At 26.4% G+C, this 14799-nt stretch overlaps 1 non-coding gene across 1 annotated transcript; it reads left to right on the forward strand.

Annotated features, from left to right (window-relative positions):
• The first annotated feature begins 9007 nt into the window (after positions 1–9007).
• TRNAH-GUG (transfer RNA histidin (anticodon GUG)) lies at positions 9008–9079 on the forward strand. Its single transcript has one exon. It is a non-coding gene; the product is annotated as a tRNA-His (tRNA).
• Positions 9080–14799: the final 5720 nt, after the last annotated feature.

Here is a 14799-nt window from a genome sequence, read left to right on the forward strand (position 1 = left end):
TAAATAATAAAAGGTTTATTAATATTAAATATTTTTTTAAATTACAGCTATTGCTGGATGCTGAATTAAAACTTTTGGTGTTAGATAATTTGTAATTAATATAATTTTGTTATCTTCTTTTTATTTTAAATATTGATTTTCTGACAAAAGATGGCGCCTTAACATAACACTTTTTAAGATTTTTTTTAACAGCTGGTATTATTTATGACTAATTTTAAGTATAAGGAGAATGATTATCATTTACTGTTTGCGCAAAATAATTAAGACATTGAATCTCATATAAATATTAACTGGTAACTGTGTAAAATTTACAACTTTTTTTTAAATATATCTTTCTATGTAATCTAACGGTATTTTAACATGACGCTTTTAAAAGATTTCAAACAGCAGTTATTTAAACATTTATTTTAAGCATAAGGATTCTTCTTTATCTTTTAGAAGCTTCAAAGTGTAGATCCTCTAATCACTAAATATATTATCCAATGTGTTAAAAGAGCAAGGATGACGATTTTAAAACTTAACATAAATTTATTGAAACTTAACAAATTTGTGCAACTGCTCGCTGACGTTATACTCTCTGGAATGGAATAAAAATCCTTAATCCCGACCTCTCAGGGTAGGCCGAAGAAGCACAATATGGGGGCTTGATCTAAAAATAGATTTTCCAGAAGTATTTAAGGTATACATAGGTATAGAAGTACATAGGTATTTAAACTAAACTTATAAGGTTATAAAATCTCAAATATTTATGATACTAAACTTCAAAATAAACTTTTGATGTTTTAAACTTTAAATTAATCTATTTATTTTTAGCAAAACTAATAAACTGTAGACGAGTATCAGAATTTTTTTTAAAATAATAATTTACTATTTAATTTTTCTATATCTTTGAATTGTATTATTTAATCATACTTTGTATTTAACTAGATACGTTACATGATCTTCATTGTGAAAATCTCTGCTAACCATTTTTAATTCAATTAATTTAATAAAATAACATTTTGAAAAAAATCATAGTTACATATTTATAGAATATTTTGCAGTCTGCCCTTTAAAAAAAAATTTGAAAACTTGTTAAAAATTATATACAGGAGTATAATATTTATATGGATAAATATGTCAACGAGGATTTAATATTATGCCCTTTTTAGGATTTAATATGTCAAAGAGAATTTAATATTTAAGAAATTATACTTAAAACGCTTCTGAAATTTATATTATCATTGGCTTAGTTAATGAAAATTCGGTATTGATTCGTTTAATGTACACTAATTGGATTAAAATAAATAAAGTAATTAAATATCTGCTTTTTTATATATTTATTTATTTATTCATTTTATTTATTTTTGAAGTCTATTATTTAAATTAAGAGTGCTAGTCCTTTTGTGATTTACACCTTCAATATAATATTTAAAAAAATAGCCTCGTGTCGAACGCAAGTGATTGCCTTTCAAGCTGGTCGGATCACGCTATTGGTCGAAAATAGCACTATAACTTGTGGGAATGGATATGGAACGTATCGGTAGGCGTTAAGGCAATTTTTAAAAAATTTTGAAAATTTTGCCTTTAAAAAAGTTAATTTTTTATTTTCTTTGCTTTTATTTAATAATTTAATATTAATTTTATTACAGTCTCAAGATATATAACTACATAAATTTTCAAATGTGTTTCTTCAGCCTAATATTTCATAAAATTTAAATTAAATAAAAATATGTCTGTTCTCCGTAAAACAATAATGTAAATTACTAAATTTTAAAAAGGCACAAGTGGTAAGCAAAATAGTAACATCACTACTGTTACAAACGTTATAATGTATAATGCATACATATACCATTTAATAATTGGAAATTAAAATACGGTTTACTATTCGCACAGTTTTATGATAATTTCTAATCGAGTCAAAGTTAGGGAAATAAAACTTAATACTGATATTATTACGTAACAATTTGCGAGAATGAAATAAGTCCCTTAGTAACCATATAAAAACGAAATTTGTAGGTCAGTCTATATGACTAATAACGCCAGCTGCTTTAAAATTTAATCGCTCATTTCCCAACTCTTTTGGGAAAAAAGGTCAAGTAGCGACATCTAGTGGGAATATACCTCTACTCGACCAGAAAAAATTTGCTTTGAAGAAGTCTTTCTAAGTCAGTGTCTCTCAACCGACCGGGGCTGGTAGCGTAGCCTTGTAATCCAAGTGGAGGTCGGGGCTGTAGGATGCTGGTTCGATACTCGAGCGAGGGTATCTTCGCTTCAGTCTCAAGTCGAGCAGGTGTAGACGTCGCATCTGCGTTGGTACATTTGGGTAATGGTCGGAAGTCCATAATAGAATAATGTCACAATGCCAGCGTAACAACAGCTCTTTTGCAGTAGTAATAGAATAATAAAATATAGCCGGAAAGATTGCGTTTTATTATTCGTTTCTATTATTATTCGTTTACTCGTACCTATCATTTAAAAGTATATACTAAACTATATCATTTTTTTATGCCTCGTATTTTTAGGTATATAGTAATAATTTTTCAGTAAAGCAAATCCTCATTAAAACGTAGATAATAAAATAATAGAAGACAAATATAGGGATAGATATCATGCCGGCTTGTTTTATATTTTATTAGTTAGATAAAACAGAGAAGGAGCAGTAGTTTCTTCCTTTTTAAAAATAAAACACACAAAAAGAAATTTTAAAAATTGAAATAAAAAATATATCTCAACATTTTAAACGAGTAATTATTTATTCTAAAAGTACTAAAATTGAGCGTTATATGTATATAAATTATAAAAGTTAAACGATTGTGTAAAATTTAAAGGAAATAAAGACAAAAAAGTATGTTATAAAATCATCATTTTAATAATGCAGTTTGGTTGTCATTTGAACAATGCAGGCCGAAATCTTGATTCCTAAAATATTCTCTGTTTTAATGGGCAGATCAGAAAAGCATATTTAAAGCGACCCTTAAACTGATCGGTTTTCATCAGTCTTTTTTACTCTACTAATAACGTAACATTTCAATAATTGGAATCAATTAATATTTAAATTGAAGTTATACATGGACTGATCCGATAAAAATTGGAGAATCAATTTATTTGTGATATTTAAAATTTTCTTGAGCGTTAGGGTTCTGACATATTTCAAAACATTTAAAAGGTAAATTATTAAGAATCTACTGATTATTAATAATTTTTTTTTTTTTTTAAGCTAATAAAGTTCGTTGTCAGGAAAAGGGTATTTCTCTAAGCAAAATCATTGCGTAGTATTTACCGTTAACGATATTTTGTCTTTTCTCCTTAAAATAAACAAAACATTATTATTTCAACTTTTTTACTAATCGAATTTTGTTTTCGTTCAATACTGCTTTGATTTATCGAAAATTCTATTTATTTATTTAAAGAAATTGATTCGCATGTCTTCCACCGAGTATTTCATTTGAACAAGAACCATTTATTTTTTCATTTTAATGTAACTGTACATACATCATTGAAACAATGGCACAAATAACAAGTAATAACTGAGGCACAAATGATAAATAATAATTAATTTTTTATCACTCGCAATTTTTTAAATGATTTTGAAATCATTCTTCAATCAGTTTAAGAATATTTTAAAAATTTCAAACATAAAAAAATTACGGTTTTAAAGATATAAAGTTTTTCTATTAAGTTTTTAACAAAATATAAAAGTAATCATCACTGAGTTTGTGCATATTTGTTCTAAGTGCAAAAAATAAACATTTCCAAAAGTTATTTTATCCATATTAATATTTTTAACTTTCTATTTTAAAGAACATATTATTAGTATTTTATAAAAAAATACCTAATTTTCTTATGCGTCTAGACATTAAATTATTATGAGCTTTTAAAAATATAATGTGTGGCAAATGCATCTTTCAATATATTTCTGTTTGCTGCAACACAATTTTATAATTTTTTTACAAAATTTTTCTCTAGTCGAACATTTTAAAATTTTGCGTACTGAAATATATATTAGGTGTTACATAAAGTCCTCACTTAATATGTATTTTTAGAATAAATAATGATTTTCTTAGAAAATAAAACCTACTCTCTCATTTTACCTTTAAAATATATTAGCATCATATCATGATATCAACTACTTTATATGTATTTTTTTACATATTGACACAAACCAATGTGAATTTCCTGTAAAAGTTTTTACGTTAAAGGATTTTAATCGTACTAAAAGATATTTTATTAAGTAAATGGAAATAAACATTCTTTTTTCTTTTAAATTCACAAAAAACAGATGCCGAAACATTTGAAATAATATTTATCTTTTTTATTTTAAAATAATATTTAGACCTGAGAAATTTTAGTGCCGTAGTTGTGTCAACGTGATCACTCTTCGAGTATGCAGAGCAATTAAAAAATAAATAATTTTAAAATAGAGACACATTTTGAAAAAAACATCGTTTCATATGTAGAACAGAATTTTGACATGTGAAAGTATGCTTATAAATTTTATGTTTAGAAATTCTTTAAAACTTTTAATACCTTTCCGAATTATTTTCATAATTTTCAAAACTTTTATTCAGAAGAAAAATATGGAAATACTTTTTTTGAAAAATACTCTTTTTGGACGTAAGTATGAAATATATTTTAGTAAACCATATTTGGCATTTTTTGCTTTGACGCATGTTTGCTTTCGTAAATTTCATTTGGCCTTTTCTCATGGAAATATTATTAGCAAATGCAGACACATTAACTCCTTTGATTCTTATTTATCATTCTTAATTTCTAAGCACGTAGTATAATTTCCATGCTTTATATTAAATTTCTTTCATTTTTATTTTTATTTATTTTTTTATTTATTTTTTTTTTTTATAATTTTTATTAAGATGTTGAATCTTTAATAAGATATGGTCTCAATATTCCACCTTTTTATTCATTTTAAAAATAAATCCTTCTCTCAACGAAAATACTAACATATATGACAATTTAAAATTATACCTACATTTAATTTAATTAATTTTAACTTTTTTTGAGAAAAAGAATACACCCCTTTCACAATCTGTTAAATTTATAAGTAAAATTGTTAAAAACAAATTATGGACTCAGCGAATCTGACGATTTCAGACGGCTTAAGAAAGACTGTATGTAATTATTTGTTAAAAGAGCATTTTCCTATTGAATGTAAAAATAAATATGGCACTTTGTGTATTTTTCATAATAAGCACATTTATTCTCAATAATTGTTAGTAAAGTTTTCTGGAATTTAATTCAATCTACCATGATTAAATGATAAATTGAAACAGAATAAGATTTCATTCTACGATTTGTGAGAGCTCTATTTTGTTCTTGTGATTAATTATAGAATATATGTATACGATATGACTTATAAAATCGTATCAATATTGCTCAATAATCATATCTTTTTTGGTAATATGACATGTCTTACGAAAATAAATACGATTAAGGAAAAATGAATAAACAAAGTGCCTAACTATTTTATAAATAGAATACACTTCGAACTCACAACACATTCATATAGCTTTTATAACTTAATTCTTTTAAAATAATATAACATAACTTGATAACATAATATAAATGTATAATACATATTATAATTTGCTTCAGTTTTATTAGGTGAATGCGACATTTAAACTCTAAAAAGGGCAATAGATGGCGCTCTAAAGTTGGAGAAAAAAGTTTTTGAAATAAGCGTGATTGAATCGAAAAGAAATTAAAACATTACTAAACATTTAAGATTATATTAGACTTTCCGCTAATTGTAGGTAATTTAAAACTAATATATTATTTCTGCTCTACCCTGAACTAAAAGTTACAGAGTAGTCACATACAGGTATCCTGCAGTAAAATTTATTTTCACATTATACTGGTAAATATGCAACGACATAGTTAATGTGAAACAATTATATATATATACGATTAAGATAAAAATGAAACACAATAATTCACTACTAACTCCTTTTTTCTTTTCCTGAGAGAAGGATAAATATTTAATGTTTCGATTAAAAAAAATAATAATTTTTCTCTCCTAGAGATGGCGCTTTCAAGCAAGTGAAGTTAATATTTTATTTTCATACGTATATTTAAAGAGAATTTAGAATCAGTGTACACGGCTGGGACTGGTAGCGCAGTCCTGTAATCCGAAAGGAGGCCTGGACTGTAGGTCGCTGGTTCGATCCCAGATGGGGTCGTTCGAATGAGGATGACAAGCAGTCGTCTTCATATAAGTCAACCCTGCTCTGAATTCGCGCTATCCGGGTTCAGGGAGGCACTTGACCTTAAATGCACACAAGCAGTGTGTAGGAGAAGTGTTTGCTAACACTATTGAGACGGTGTACTGCAGTCCTTTTTTTTTACCATAAGTTACAGCACCAAGAGTCAGTCGTAACTTCACAGAATTAATTAATATAGATTGAAATTGTTAAAAAGGTTTTTCATTCCCAAAATAAAAATGCTGAATTTAAAGAAGTTTATTTACAAATTAGATTTTACGTCTTTCTATTATCTTTGTAGCTAAGAAACCGGGCAAAATTTTATAAAATATAATATTTAATTAAATGAAAAAATTTATAATAGTATTTTTTTTTTAATTTTAAATATGAAAGCAACAATAATTAAAGAATCAATCATTAAGGATTAAAGGCTATTCTAATCCTGTTATTAAGAAACTGGATCACTTATAACCGATTTTACAACTTACCTTTTCTCTGTTTTTCTTTTCTTAACTTTTTTTTTTTATGTTGTTCTAGTTTCTATTATGTTTCTTCACTAGGGCAATATTCATTTCTCGCTTTCTGCTTTGAAAATAAAAAATAAGAAGAAAAAGTAAAAAAAATTAGGTAAAACACGAACAGAGAGAAAGGGTGAAATTTCAGTTTGAAGGTAGTAGCCAGACTTAAACTTTTGCTTGCTACTATTGTCACCAAAATATGAATAATTTTATAAAATGTTAACATAAGTAGTATGAAGAACTTTTTGGTGACCATAGCTGTAACAGAATATAGAAAAAATTGAAACTTATTTTTATAATATTATTGCATAATAATAATAATTAGAAATCCAGTAATCATAAAACTTTAAACGTGCCAATATCATCCATACATCATTAAAAATCATTACATAAATAGGAAAACTGTAAAAAAAACTCCCCATTCTTTTAACTTTTCATGCTTGCATTCCGCTGGAATTCAGCATTAAAGCACCAGTTGTTAAAGGTGTATTTATAGAAATTCTGAGCATATCTTTCTAATGAAATTCGAAAATCGCGGTCTCAAACGATTACGTGAGTTGCGTCCTGACGTAAACAGAAACTCAAACTTTGTTGGATCTGATAATTATAAGTTCAAAATGATCCCCGCCGGCCGATGGCTCCCTGTGTAGTAAATCGTGATTGGTGCACGTTAACACGTTCACGCCGGGGTGACCCACCGGTGGGTCACGCTAGATTGTCTCATCTTGGCAGCGCATCGGAGTAAAAACTGGTAACAATAAATTTCATTTTTTTAGTTTTTTTCCGGGAATAATAAAAATCCATAACTACCAATTGTTTTTAACGGATGCAATTTTTATATTGAATTGCTTCTTCGCCGTGATAAATTTCCTTACGGTGAATTGTTATTGTTGAGAATAGATTAACTCCTCCCGAATATTATCTAATATTGAAATAGTTTTTCTACCAGTATTTTCACTTTTCCCGGCGTGAACGTATTAAATCAGTCGCGGTCACAAAGTCACCCAAGTTCCCGTAACAAATCAACACCTCTGGGGGTACTGAATTGAATATGGATCGTTCTCTGGTTCAGGTGAAAATTACGATTTATGGATGAATAAATAAATGTATGGGTGCGTCTTATGAACCCAGTTGTGTCGTATGTGTGGCTGAAGTTGCATTATTGGTCATAGATGGCGCCACTGAAAAGCAAGAAACGTATCCTCTGCCTTAATTTTACTTAGTTTCACCAAGGTAATTGGCAAGTAACATTAAAAACAACAAAAACGATATAAGTTTATAATATCTCTCGAATGAAAACGCATTAAAGTATTTTATTACGCTTTTATATTTATTTAGAAAAATTTTGTCTCTGATATGATTGAAGTTTTGTCTATGATTGGCTGTCGGAAAACTTGGAAAGTTCAAATTATATGCTCGTTTTTTTTTTTCTCTTGCACATATTTTACCTTTTTTATATAGGAGAATCTGCCCCTGCTCGCTTTCCTCAAATATCCCAAAGATTACCATCATTTTCTTGATTGTTAGAACTAAATTAAAAAGTTTTAAATTGACATATTACGAAATTCTTTATGGTATAAATGCAGAATTGGTTTCATATATTTAGTTTCCATTTCTATTATTATAAAATTGAAACCTTATCACTTTGCTCCACTACTATATCAACAATTTTCTTTTTTATGTTTTATTCAGTTTTAAATAAATTAAAAAACTCGATAATTGTATTTCGCTAAATAGATTATTTAGTCATCATTCGTAAAGCTAATTTTTAATAATATTTTGCAATTTTGTCTCAGTTATTTTAATTGCGTTAATCATTTTCATTTTACTTTTATATGAAAAGAAATCTAAATTGTTTTCTTATACCATTACATGTACTGTTACATGTATTTGGATTTTGATTAATTCTATGTATCTTTCATTTTGTGTGCTTTTTCATTTGCCCTTTCAAGGGCAGGGGTATGAATAAATTTGTGGCAAATTGAAATTTTTACAAATAACAAATATAAGTGGAAAAAAATTGACTAGAGATGTCATTTTCGTGATTAAAAAATAATAATAATAAAAAATAAAAAACTATAGCAATATTTGAATAGTTTTATTCTTTTCAAATGTGCAATTTCATATCACAAATTGAAAAGATTTGCTACAGTGCTGCTATATATTATTAAAAATCTGAAAATGAGTGAACAGGAAAAGAGGCTCTTTGAAGAAGAAAAAAGTTGCCTAAATAAATGGAGCATGTCTGGGATTACTTAAAACTTCATTTTGTGTAAATCAGAATTTCACAACGCCGTGATCGTATAGTGGTTAGTACATTGCGTTGTGGCCGCAATAACCCAGGTTCGAATCCTGGTCACGGCAATGTTTTAATTTTTGGAAATTATTCATTAAAAGGAAAACATACTAAATGCGTTATACCAACATAAATTTCTGCGCTCAAGTAAAATTACATCTCCACTTCTTTAACAGTTTAGCAATAATTTTACATTCATGCCTATTAAGGATTATGACTCTAAATTTGTTGTTGTCACCATGTAAAAGATAGTTCGCCAATTTGGTTTCTTAAAATGCTTTGTTTCTATAACCTACTTATTCGTTCTTCAATGAGGATGCTCTAGGGTAGTTCTTCCCAAAGTGTGGTACGGGTACCCCCAGGGGAACAGCGTTCTTTTGCGGAATATCTTTCTTTGCAACAAACGAAAATTTCAAAGAAAATTTATTTAAAAACAAAGCTAACTATGAAAATTTACGATTACGTATTTTTCTATTGGCTATTTTTGGCAGAGTTAACAGTTAATATTTAGTGGTCTCAACAGCCAGTTGTAATTTTCAATCTTATTCTCCATTCTAAATTAACATATTTTTAAAAAAATACTTTCATTTTTTTTATGAGTAGTACACAGCGTTACGAAAAATGTAGAAAGGGTACAGAAAAGTCATAAGTTTGGGAAGCACTGCTCAATAGTGAGTGTCCTATAATAAAACTAAGAATATCAATTAAAAATATACCGTTCTTTGTTGAAGCATTCTACAGTAAAGGTCTTGTGATAAAATATTTGTTAATTTTACTGTCCCCTCTTTAATCATCATGAAAATATAGAATTACATTTTTCTAGAACAGTGGTACCCAAATGATGCTTCGAGGAACCCTAGGGTTCTGTAGAAGAGTTACCACTTCATATAACTAGTGATGTTTTTGAACCTCTGATTATATTTAGATCCAAATTCCTATAATTCAGAATTTATTTAATCTTACGGTTGCTTACATGGAATTATTTCAAGTAAATTACCAATGAATTAGAAATGGTATTTTTTTAAAGGAAAATATAAAATTTCTAATTACAATACAGTGAACGAATTAGAAAAAATTAGTAGAAGAGTTAGCACTTTATGTAACTAGTGATAAGTTATTAAACTTCTGATAATTTTTAGATCCAACCTATATTTCACAATTTATTTTATCTTACCGTTGGTTATATAGAATTATTTCAAGTGAAATAGAAATTAACAATGAAAGAGAAATGGTATTTTTAAAGGAAAATATAAAATTTCTAACAACAATATATTGAACGAATTCGAAAAAAAAGCGGGCATTTTTTTAAGAATATTTCAAAATAAAATATTCATTTTCCTACCTCGCTTTTCAAATCAAAATAATTAAAATTCCATAATAAGGAAATGTGTTTCCACAGTTACCATTTCCAACTTTTATAGCAGTTCTTTTAAGTTTTCATGTCATAATTCAGCTCATTTTAATCATTTTCAGCCCATTATACACCAGCAACAAATTCATAACTAGACTTGATATAAGACACAAGGACTGTAGAGTTAACTGGCGGACATAAAACCTAATTTGAGACTTTTAATGATAAAGCAAAACAAATCTTCCTTCCTCTAATTAAATATTTTAAGTTTATTTTATTCATTTATAAGTTATAACGTTCAAAATTTATTTAAACTTAAATTATATGGGATGGGATTGCGACGAAAGAAAATTGATTATTTAGGGCTCCGCAACAAAAAAAAGAAAAAGAAAAACAGAAAGAAATAAGAATTGGGAACCACTGGTCTGGAAAATAAATAACAAAAATACTTTTTTCTAAAAATACACATATTAAAATATTTGCCATTATCAAAACAGTAAGTAACGAAACTTTCATTACAAGTGATGAAAAAATTGTCATCTTCAAAAAATTAAGTAACGAAACTACTTTTGTTTTCGTTTCAAATAACGACAATAAAAAGTAGTTGCATATTTAAGAAGAAAAAAAAATATACAATACAGCTTTTAAATATTTTTCGTGCAATATTTAAAAAAAAAATCTTGTAACTGTTTAATGTTAGACAAAATTAAAATATTACATACATGTAAACTTCTAGCTTTGACAGTAACAGTGGATTGAATAGAATCAATGGAAAGTTTTCTGCTACATATATGCGCAATGACCACTCTTGATTCAATTTTTAATATCTTTGTTCGTAATGTGTAAAAAATGAGTGCACATAAAGAGTCTAGATAGTTTTTCCTTCCAAAATGTTTTATTTTATGAAAAAATATATGCTTTGACCTATTTTATTCTGACAAATTCAATACCGGAATACTTTTTAAAAAAAATTCCAAAGTTACAGCATAAATGCTTTCTCTCGGAAAATAGTAAATAATACAAACATTTTCTAAATTAGAATAGTCTCCAAGTTCTAATATTTTGCTAATTACTCAGAATTTAGTCGATAAATCTGTTTTCCTAAGTTAAATTCTTTCATTCAAAATAATTTTCTTATAAAATCTAAAATATTATTCTTTTATTTATTCATTTTTCTAAAAAAAATATCTAAAGAGCGTAGTTGACTACCTATTTAAAGTTGTTTCAGGCCATCGACTCGATTTTTATGACTTTTATCATGCGAGCAGTTTCTTTAGTCTTTGAATTTTATCTCTAAAAAATTTTTAATTGCCAAATTTCTTTTCAGTATTTAACGAAAATGTTTGCATTTTAAAAATGTATGTTCTTATATTAAATTCCTATTAGAAATTCAGAATGCAAAGTTAAATATTAAAATATATGCTTTTTTATAAAAATCCAAAGTATTCCACTTTTCCGCTAAACATGGCAGAAAACTTCGAATTCCTTAGCTTAATTCTTAATATTATGAAGTTCATGATTCTAATTTATTTTAGACCCAATTTTTAAAACCGCAAATCCATGGAGTATTTCTCGTCCCGCAAAAAATGTTAGCGAAGTTAATTTCCATTTCCCTAACTCTACAGTTTTTTTCTGAATTTTATAAGTTTTGTAAATGTAATTTATTTTAAAATCTTTTTCTTAAGACCATAATTCCATTGAGTATTCCACGTGTTCCCAAAATGTTGCTGAAATTAACTTTTAATTTACTAATTCCTCAGTTTTATTCTGAATTTTTTTTAATACAATTTTTACTTAAAACCTTTTTTTTTTTTTTTGAAAAGCCTTAATTTTATGGATTAGAGTACTTCTCCCAAAGATATTTCGGAAATTAACTTTAATTTCTTGGCTTTATTCTCAATTCATGAATTTTTTCTAAGACCATAATAAAAATTAGAAATCATTGTCCTTTATTTGTAACTAAAAATGCAACGAACAATTTTCTATCAACAACAATCAATTAAATTTTTTTTAAAAAGAACGACTATCTCATTATTTTCTTTTTCATAACTGAAAGATAATATTAACTATTAAAATTCTTATAAGCGATATATATTTCTCTCCTTATATACTTAGCGCCTCATTAAATTTTCTTATGACTCATCACTCTCTATTAAAATTTTTAAATAAAAACTGATTAAAATATTTTTTTCTTCATACATAAACTACTTTTATTTAATTGCAAAATTTAGAATTCTGAAAGATAGTCTCATTTGTAAATGATAATTTAAGGATCACAGTTTTAGTTGTAATAAATAAAAAAGGAAAGTACCTAAAATCAAATATTTTGGAACTAATCTTTAAAATATATTAAATTAATTCAATAAATACTTGAAATGATCGTTATTTTAATTTCAAAAAATAATAAATTGTGGCTTCTTTTTAATAAATAATAGGTGACTCCCACTAGATACTCGAAATAAAAGCAATAGTATTTTTTTCAAAATACAATTCTTAATTAAAATTAAACAATAAAAATTTTATTATTATTGAAATTTACATTTTTCTAAATTTGGTAGCTGTTGGCTGCTGGTATAAAAATTTTGATCTCAAGCAATTTTTAATTATTATTATCATTTTAAATTTTATTTCATACATTAATTTTTAGGCAAAAGATGGCGCTTTAAAATTATTGGTATTCTAACATACAATTTTTCCAGTTAAAATTCTCTCCAGTGCCAACTTAAGGTGGAATGGACTATAACAACAGTTATTATTTTATAACTAATTTTAAGAATAAGGAGAAACGTCATCATTTATTGTTTGCACAAAATAATTAAGACACTTTATTTCATGCAAAAATAAATTTAAAACGCCACACAATTCATAATTTTTTATTTACTTTTTTTTTGAAAATGTAATTTTATATGTAATTTAACGGTATTTCAGCATGACATTTTTTTAACAGTTTTCAAACAACAATTATAAATTTAAACATTTATATTAAGCATAAAGATTCTTCCTTTTCTTTTAAGTTAAATGGTATAGGTATTTTAAGTAAATTTATAACGATTTAAATTCTCACATTTTTATAAATACAAGGTGTTCGAAACTTTAAAATAATATATTTAGTTTTAACATAACTAATAAACTATAAACGAACATTAAAAGTCTTTTACAATAATAACTGGGAATTTTATTTTCCAAGCATATCAAATATTTTTAAGTTTTATATTTTGCGTTTAACGCAGTTTTTCGAAGATCTGTCGCCAAGGTAAATAAAGAAACCATAGTGTAAGTGCCTTACACTTGGAGCGATACGATGATTCTAAACTATATATACAATCTTGATGTGAAAAATTATCTGGACTTTAAAGCAGACAAATTTTTTTAGGTATCTTTAAAAATCGCCAATTCAGTTTCATTTTTCGAATTAATGAAAATTATCAAAATCATTGCCGTATTCTTAGTTTTTTGCAAATTTTTATGAGCCCAGGTAATGTAGCATTAGAGTAAGTTTTTAAATATTAAAAAATTAGACCGTAAACGCTTTTCGTTTTCACAAAACTGTGGCTTTTCTCCATATTGGCGTTTTGATCCATTTTCAATATAGCATATATAAAAATAAAAATAGCGCAAAAAAGCATCATTTCATATGACGACGGAGCCTACGAAAAACGACCTTTCAATATAAGCTTTATTTTAGACAAAAAGTTTCCACAAAAAAAAAAAAAAATTTAAATCAAAATTCGTAAAATCCTTATTTTACCTTTACATGCAATATATTAGTGTCATTTCATAAAACAAAGTACTTCTATTATATTTCTATACATTTTCACATAAATTAATGCAAAAAATTTCCTAGGAACTTTTTTTTTGTGTTAAATGCTTTTTATCATACCAAAAGGTATATTACTATTTAGTAAATGAAAATAAACCAAATTTAAAATGTATAAAATATAGATGCCAAAACATTTATCTTTTATCGAATAATATTTGGATATGAAATTTTAATGCGTATGAAGTGGAGCTGTGATCACTCATCGAGAGTGCAGGGCAATTAAGAAATAAATAATTGTAAAATTTTCTACAATATTTACTTGCTTAAAAACATGGTTTTATATGTTATAATTATGTAACATAAGAAAGTATGCTTTAAAATTCAGTAATGGCATTAATTCAGATGGCAGTAATGTTCAGTAATTCTAATTTTCTGCACTTTTCCGGATTTTATTCATAATTTCACAAAAAATTAAACTATGCATTTAGTTTCGTTATAAAAAAATTATGAGATTTCAAAATCATTTTTTTTTCTTTATTTCGAATGGCAGGCACTGAACTTTAAGATTTCAAAATCTTATTAATTCTGAAACATTATAAATAAAATAAAAATTTTTTGATTGAGTAAAATAAACTTTGAATGCTAAGCTGCTGCCATCTATTATTAGTTTTCAATAC

Source organism: Parasteatoda tepidariorum, chromosome 2 (genome assembly GCF_043381705.1).
Source record: "Parasteatoda tepidariorum isolate YZ-2023 chromosome 2, CAS_Ptep_4.0, whole genome shotgun sequence".
NCBI lineage: Eukaryota > Metazoa > Arthropoda > Arachnida > Araneae > Theridiidae > Parasteatoda > Parasteatoda tepidariorum.